The 8,650-nt window shown below is 44.3% G+C and overlaps 1 long non-coding RNA gene across 1 annotated transcript in view; it reads left to right on the plus strand.

The window, feature by feature from the left end:
• LOC143995872 (uncharacterized) overlaps window positions 1-8,303 on the plus strand; it is a 29,211-nt gene extending 20,908 nt beyond the window's left edge. The window contains exon 3 of the long non-coding RNA XR_013277486.1: window positions 7,726-8,303. This is a non-coding gene — a long non-coding RNA (uncharacterized LOC143995872). The remainder of the gene's footprint in view (window positions 1-7,725) is intronic.
• The last annotated feature ends 347 nt before the right edge of the window (window positions 8,304-8,650 follow it).

The raw sequence follows: 8,650 nt of genomic DNA on the forward strand, positions 1-8,650 counted from the left end.
ATTCAAATAAATGTTATCTTTGGTAATGCACAAGGTCGGTGCGCCCTCCCTGTCTTTCTATATGTTTCAGCTTTAAGGACGCCCATTGTTCTGAGGAGGGCAGCAAGACCTTTGACTTTCCACACTTTATCCAAAGGGTTGGCTACACCACCTACACATGGACTAAGGGCCTGAGCGCAGGAGATTGTGTTTTTTTGTTTTGAGAAGTTGTAGAGCCAGCAGCTTAGCCAAGCTTGTATTTAGACGCTGGGCATGTGGGTGTCAGTGACTGTATTTTTTTTCACTGCAGCAGATGCCGGCTATAGTCTAAAGCTGGTGGTTTGCTACTGGCAGATGTGCTGCAAGGACCTGGGGCACCCTGCGCTATACCATCATCCCTGTCAGTGGAGGCTGCTGAGAGGTCATGAGGTATAGCAGGGGCAGACTGAGGTAAGGAGGGGGAACAGAATTGCACCCCTTTTGTGTGGCTTTCAGGTGTTCTTGTCAATGGGCTGAGTGGTGGGAGGTCAAATGCCTTGTCAAGCATGTGGTACCCAAATGGCTGGTGTTTTTGCCACACTTGATGTGCTTGAGACAAAGTTTGCAAATTGCAACAGTGCGATTGGCTGCACATGTGCTAAAAAATGCCCAGACAGCTGAGCTGTGGGAAGTGGTCCGGGAGCTAACAATGTGATGGAATAGGATGGCTGTTCTCTACTCTTCCATGGTGGCTGCCTCATTGGGGTTGTGCCTCACCCTTATGCCGCGTACACACGACTGGACTTTCCGGCAGAAAAGGTTAGACGGTCTTCCCGGTGGACTTTTGACGGAGCTACAACGGACTCCCAAACACATAGACTTGCCCACACACGAACGAACTAAAATCCATTTGAAAATCCGTTCGTTTTGAACGTGATGATGTACAATGGAATTTCAATAGCAAGTAGCCAATAGCTGCCTTTGCGTTGTATTTGACCCGTTGGACCAGCATACAGACGAACAGTTTTCCTGATAGAAATTGAGTCCGTCGGACAGATTTGAAACATGTTCTATTTTAAGTCCGTCCGATTTATTTTAAAGAAAAACAATCGGACTATCTCACACACGATCGGACTATCCGAAGGAATGATTCCATCAGACCTAGTCTGCCGGAAAGTCCGGTCGTGTGTACGTGGCATTACTTTCCTCCTCTGCTCTATCCGGCACCCAAATCACATCAGGGACCTCATCATCATCATCTCCTCCATCCTCATTACCACTGGAAACAAATTGAAAATACACTGCGGCTGGGGGAACATGACTACCAATTTGTGTACCAGTGTTCTCCCCTCTCTGTAGGCTCATGTTCCTGCCTTCCTCAACCTCAGAACCAACATCTGAATCAAGTAATGGATGTGCATCTTCAAGGAGCAAGTGGTTGACACTGTGTGCAGATAACTCAGCTGACTCCTCCATGCCTGATACTGGGGCTATGACAGCAATAGCTGTGGTCAAGGAGCCAGGTTTAGCCACTCTGGCAGCTGCAGTGGACTGCACACTAGTTTCTGCTTGGGTGACAGAGGATGAGGAGGATGAGGATGGTTTAGTAAGCCAGTCCACCACCTCCTCTGCATGCTGTGGCTGGATAGCAAAGGCAACATCACTAAACAGAGGAAAGGATGCCCTGCCTGAGGAGTGAGACTGACCAGATCCACCTTTACCTGTGGACACAAGCGCCACTGGCCCCCTCACAGTGCCATGAGAACATCTGCCTCTCCTTCTTGTCCCCCCAGACATGATGGAGTGGAAAGTGGTGTTTGGTGCACTTTAACCTGAGTACTCACTACACAGACACACTCCACTGATACACTACAATACACTGCAGTAAAACTGCACTGACGCACTGCAATATACTGCATTAAACATGCAGTAATGCACAGATATATTGTCAGAAGCCATGAATCAAACTGAGACAGAAGCACAGTTAAATCACACTTGTTTAATAATAATAAAAAAGTAAACAGAGTCAAAACATAGCCAGAGTTCTGGAACTGGAACAGATAGTCAGACAAGCCAGAACATCAGGAAGCCAGAGAACAGCATAGTAGAACAGCAAGCAGGATCTGGAGCCAGAAGGAATGTCAGCCAAGCAAGTCTTTAATAGGAACACAGGAGAGCATCTCTAGAGATGTGACCAAGGCGAAGGCAGAGATCATCTGGACTGGACAGCTTAAGTTGGCAGGACTGACAAGGCAGGATATCATCAACATGTGAGTCACTGTGGAGAGATAGGAGCTGGCAATTAGCCAACAGCTGATCAGCCAGCTCAGGGAAGGAAGGGATGAGCCCAGCCCTAACAAATATACGTTAAATGTGCAGTAACACACTAAAATATACTGCATTAACCGGCAGGTAACGCACAGAAGTATACTGAATTAAACGTGCACTAACACACTGATACATACTGCGTTATATGGCACATAATGCACTGAACTATACTCCATTAAACAGCACACAAGGCTCTGAAATATAAAGCGTTAAATGTGTACTAACACACAAATATACTGCGTTAAAGTGGTTGTAAACCCTCAGATACATGTTTAGCTTGTCAGATACTACTTTTCTCAGGCAGCTGATCGCTGCCTGAGAAAGTGCACTTACTTGTTTACTTTTCATAAAAATCGCAGTTTTATAGTCCATGACGTCATGCGCGATTGCGCAGTATGGATTTTCAAGCGCGGCATGTATCCTATGCCACATGTGTTTTTCCGGCTTGTCTGCATAGGAACGTACATGAGATTCTCCTCAGAATGGCACAGAGGAGAAATCTCGTGATGTAGAGCCTTGATCGGCATTTCATGTAATGAAATGCTTTGTTGCCTTAGTAACGGCAATCGAGATCGAGGCTTGGGTACTACGCTACGGCGCATGCACGAGATTTCGTGAGGGACACCAACTAAGGGCGGAAATGACGTCCGCAAAGGCTTCTAAAATCAGCAGTAACAATGGCGCGGGCGATACCCGGAAGACAGTGCAATATAAAACCTTTCAAAAAGGTAATTATAACGCTAATTTTTGGAATATTTAGAGATATTATGAATGCTGATATTAATAATTATGCAAACATTTGAAAACTAGAATTTTTTTGGTGGGGTTTACTTCCTCTTTAAACGGCACGTAATGCTCTGAAATTTACTGCATTAAACTTGGAGTAACACACAGAAACATACTGAGTTAAACGTGCACTAACACACAGAAATATACTGCGGAAAACGTGCACTAACGCACTGATATATACTGCGTTAAATGGCATGTAACGCACTGATATATACTGCGTTAAATGGCACATAATTCACTGAAATATACTGTGTTATACGTGCACTAAAGCACAGAAATATACTGCATTCAACGTGCACTAATGCACTGAAATAAACTGCGTTAAACGGCACGCAACACACTGAAATATACTGTGTTAAACGTGCACTAATGCACAGAAATATACTGCATTAAACCTGCCCTGACAAAATAAACTGAAACTAATGTAAAAATTAATGGTCACTACACTCACACTGGCTGATCTATCACTAGATTTACACTAAACTAATATTCTACACTGACAATAGAATCAGAATAGCACACTTATGCCCCGTACACACGATCAGAAAAAAAACTTGGATGGTTTTTCCAATGGAATTCCGCTCAAGCTTGCCTTGCATACACACGGTCACACAAAAGTTATCGGAACTTGCGATCACCAAGAACACAGTGACGTACAACACTACAATGTAAATTAAGTTCAATGCTTATGGGCATGTGTCGAATTGTTTCCGAGCATGCTTAGGAATTTTGCATGTCAGATTTGTACAGACGATCGGAATTTCTGATCAGAACTTATTCTGACTGAAAAATAGAGTAACTTTCTCTCAGTCTTTTGCTGGCGGGATACACACGGTAGCATTTTCCATCCAAAAGCTCTCATCTGCCTTTTGCTCGCCGAATTTCCGATCGGGTGTACGGGGCATAACTCTCTAGTAGCACTGAACAGAGCCCTATTCTATCTCTCTCCAGGCAAATTTATCACACTACAAATGGCCGCTATTGAAAAAATAATTTTATAGTGGGGGCGGGACTAAGTGCAATGAGCCATGATTGATTAAAGTCATCATTACTTTCTTCAATCATGGCTCTGACAGTGCTCTGTGCCCTGATTGGGCAAAGCTTTCATTGCTTCAGACAATCAGGGCTTCCAATGCATTGTGCGGCGACGCAGTGCATTGTGGTCATTCGGCAGGCCGAACAAATGGTTAAACGCCCCAATAACTTGGGTGTTCGTCAAATGGGCGAACAGCCAATGTTCAGTCAGAACTCATGCTCGGGCTGAACCATTCGCCCATCCCTAATGTTGACATTCCAGAACTTACACTCTAGTCATCAATTGCAAGGAAGTCACACGGATATTCTAGGATTTGGTTTCTGTGTACCAAAAATAGGTAGTCCTGGATTATGAAGGGCTTAACAGAGGGGCTGCAAGGCAAAGGGAGGAAGGTGGTAGCTTGGGTAGTAAGGGATAACAAATAAGGATATTGTGATGGCCATTCCAGAAGGAAATGCAGAGCTAGAAAGCTGTCTTGCCAACCCACCCAAATAATTTTTATTAGGGTCTTTGGGGAGGTGATTTGTCATAGCAGCCAAATGGGTACAAGGTCACCGGCAATGGTAAATTAGTAGGAAGTTTAGGTAAAGTAGGCACATCTGGTGGTATGGAGCATGGTGGTGGATGTAGTGGCCCCCTTGGGATTTGGTGTTTTCAGTAAGTTGATGGTTGCAACTTAGGACAGACTAAAGAGCAGTTCCCTTTATAATATATTGGGACCAAAGGCCCCCTTCCTGGTAACTTAAGTGGCAAAATGTGGCTGATTATGGTTTCATTAAATGACTCTTTGACAAAATAAACCCATGTCACAAATTCTGGTGAAAAAAAGGTCCCAGTACTTGATGAATCCATTAATCATGTATCCAGCTTGTCCCACCAGGCCCCTTACCAGCTATTTTGTTTAAGGCATTTATTTATCCTTATTCATATGATTTTATGCCATGTTCTGTGTTGTGTCCTTTCCAGTGTGTTGTCAGGGTCATCCCTAGGAATTATCATTGGTTTGCTGGTGCTGATACTTGTGGTTCTGGTGTGCCTTACCGCGGTCCAGTTCACTCCATGGATGAGGCAGAAACTCCTCAGAGTACGTATCTGATATTATGCAATACATGTGAAATACACACGTTTAAAAATTCCTAGGATTTCGCTTAACCACAATTAAATTAAGACTGCTGCACCAAATATTCCCGAGTACTACGACCATGCAAATTTTGTAGAAATGTTAACCTGTTCCCGTCCACGCTATAGCCGAATGACGGCTACAGCGCGGACCTACATTGCCAGGAGGCCATCAATAGACATCCTCCCCTTTGCACGCTCCCCACGCTGTGATCACCAGCCCCTTACCACATGATCAGCTGTCAGCCACTGACAGCTGATTACGTGATGTAAACAGAAGATCGGTATTCGTTTTTTTCTCCTCACACTGACAGCGTGAGGAGAAAAGAAAGCCAATCACCGGCTTCTGTGTAAGGGGCATCGGTTCCAAAGAGGAAGAGGCACAGCCGCCTCATCTGTGACAACCATGTATATTAGTGCCACCAATCAGTGCCAACTATCAATGCCGAGTGCCACCTATCAATGCCCACCAGTGGTCCCAATCAATGCCTCATCAGTACCACCTGGCAGTGCGGCCTATCAATGTCACCTACCAGTGCCAATCACTGCCGCCCATCACTGCCACCTATCAGTGCCCATCAGCGCCAGCTATCAGTGCCACCTATTAATGCCCTTCAATGCCGCCCATCAGTGCTACCTCTCAGTGTCCACCGGTGCCACCTCTCAGTGTCCACAAGTGCCACCTCTCAGTGCCCACCAGTGATGCCTCATCAGTGCCTACCAGTTCCGCTTATCAGTGGAGCCTATCAGTGCCCATCGGTGCAGCCTTATCAGCGTACATCAATGAAGGAGAAAAATTATCTGTTTACAAAATTTTATAACAAAATATAAAACTGTTTTGTATTTTTATTCATTTTCCAAAAATAAAAACCCCAGAGGTGATCAAATACCACCAAAAGAAAGCTCTATTTGTGGGAAAAATTTCATATTTATATTTCATAAAAAGTATTGCACTTACAGAGAAAGCTTATAAAATAAGCAAAAAATTTAATATAAACGCAGCAACGATGACGAGAGGTTGGTCTGTGTGTGTTGATGTCACACCGCTAGCTCCGCCCAAAGCGTTTCCCCTTAGAAAGCGTCATCTGGATTGGAACCCTTGTACTCACCACCACTGTACCCGACATGCATTCTAACCCTTGCTGCTATTGCACCCATACAGTCGTGCATTTGCTACCACTGCACCCACATAAGGATTTGTATGTACATTCATCTTGGGTGTGCACCTTTTGTCTGGATGTTCAGAAATAATGGGCACCAGTCATTCAATGGATTTAAAAGTTTATCGCACAGGGCATTATGGGAAGAGGGATGAGGTATGGATCAGGAAATCCCTAAGTACACTGAGTCTCATACTCTAGACTTGGCCATAAACTCTTCTAGGGGAAGGTGCAGTGTGCTGCGGTTGCAGTAACAGAACTGTATTGAAGTTAAAGTTCAATAAGGCAGAACTACCCGGTGGGAAGACAACCCAACCGGGCACACTCACAGGATGTTGCAGTGAAGAGTAGAATAGTAGGTCTTGGGTGCACGGACAGTGTGTGTCTTGAGGGGTGGAATGCAGCCTGGCCTGTCTGTGCTTCAATAGGAAGGCTTCTAGGAAGGATGGCATACCCCTGTGCAACGAAAGTGTCTGTCTCGAGTGGCAGAATATGGCCTGGTCGGTCTGGGATCAAACTGGGAGGCTTTGAGGAAGGATGGCGTATCCCTGCTTCTAATTACTGTCTGTGATACAGGGGTTACCTGTGCCTACACTGACCACATATGCAATGCCCGGGGGCCAGGGTCTTAAATAGACTCTGCACGACCCAAGATGACCATCAGAGTCACATGGGGTGCCAGCATCCAACTGGATATCTCCCCCAGCTCTCTGCAATGCACCTGCGGTTGAATGCCACCTGCAGTGGAGAAAGTAGACTCCACCTACCTACATCTGAAGCCATTTCCACATACTACAGCAGCGCTGCCTATTTCAATGGGCAGGGGCGGTGGAGGAACGGTGTATACACCGCTCCCCCACCACCCCAAAGACTTTTTCCTGTCCTGCCAGCACACCGCCCCAGTGTGAAAGCACTCACGCTTACATATGTGAGGCAGCTTGAGAGGCACTTTTTAGGCACATTACAGGCGCTATTTTTCTAAAATGCCTGAAACGTGCCCCATTGTGAAAGGGGTCTAAATGCCGCGTACACACAGGGTCGGAATTTCATCGTATATTCTGACCATGTGTATGCCCCATTTGACTTTTTCCGTCGAAAATTCAGACGGACTTAGATAGCGAACATGTTCTATATTTTTTAGTCGGAAAAACCTTCAGAGTTTATTCCGATGGGAAAACCGATCGTGTGTGCAGGGCATTAGGCTGATCTACAGAATTCTGAAATAAAACAAAGAATTGAGGGAAAATACTACATCACTACACAAATATTCCCAATTCTTACATTGCCATTATATTTTTTTTCATCACCAACATTTTCTCTTTTTGTATATTGTAGGGAAAGAAAAGAGGGGAAGCAGAAAATAATATCTCTATACAAAACACCAATTATCAGGAAACATGTGAGAACTGGACAGGAGCCGAAGTTAAAATATAGAATTGAACTATATCCATATCCAGTATATATATCCAGTAAACCAGTGGCTGAAAGTACGACACATGGTCGCTCCCTGCTGGACATCATTGGAAGTGACAACACTGAAGGTCGTATCTGAGAAGACTAAGGTCGTCTACGGGGGATCTTTTCCAATAAGATCTGAAGATTTTGGGGTCCCACCTCTATATGGAAATGTAATTCCTTGTGTGTATGTGACACTGCTGGGAAGATCAGTAACTGAGTGGATAATGCTCTTGCCTTGCGGTGCTGAGGTCTCCTCCAAGGACTGTGCCCAAATATTATTAAAATATAGGACATGCCAAATTTGTGTGGATGTGAATAGTTATAAATAGCTTTTTCTGTGTCATGCCGGTTTAGGCACCATGGAAAATGCCTATTCAGAATGTTATCTAACACTTTTCCTAAAAAATTAAATGATTGCAATAATTTATAATATACAATTTGTAATATAGAAATAATATACAAATAAAAAAAATATATAAAGTGACGAAAAACACAAAATTATTGCATTTACAGAACTGTAAAATCATATGACCCGATATGTTAATCCTGAATGATGTGACCCTTGAGTCTTTGTAGGACTGTGGAGAGGACATAGTAGAGGTAGGTGGCTTTGGTATGGGTGGCTTAGAACAAACACTAAACATGCAAACCTAAATCTCCCGGATCAGCATTCTTAAGGTTTCAGCAGTGGGTAGTTAGAAAATGATACAGCTGTCCAATAACCAACCAATGACCAGATCTAGCAATGGTCAATGACCAGCTCCATCAGCAGCCAGTGACCAGCTCTAGCAATGGCCAATGA

This window comes from Lithobates pipiens, unplaced genomic scaffold, assembly GCF_037356315.1.
Source record: "Lithobates pipiens isolate NorthernLeopardFrog02 unplaced genomic scaffold, aLitPip1_a1.2 Scaffold_19, whole genome shotgun sequence".
Taxonomy (NCBI): domain Eukaryota; kingdom Metazoa; phylum Chordata; class Amphibia; order Anura; family Ranidae; genus Lithobates; species Lithobates pipiens.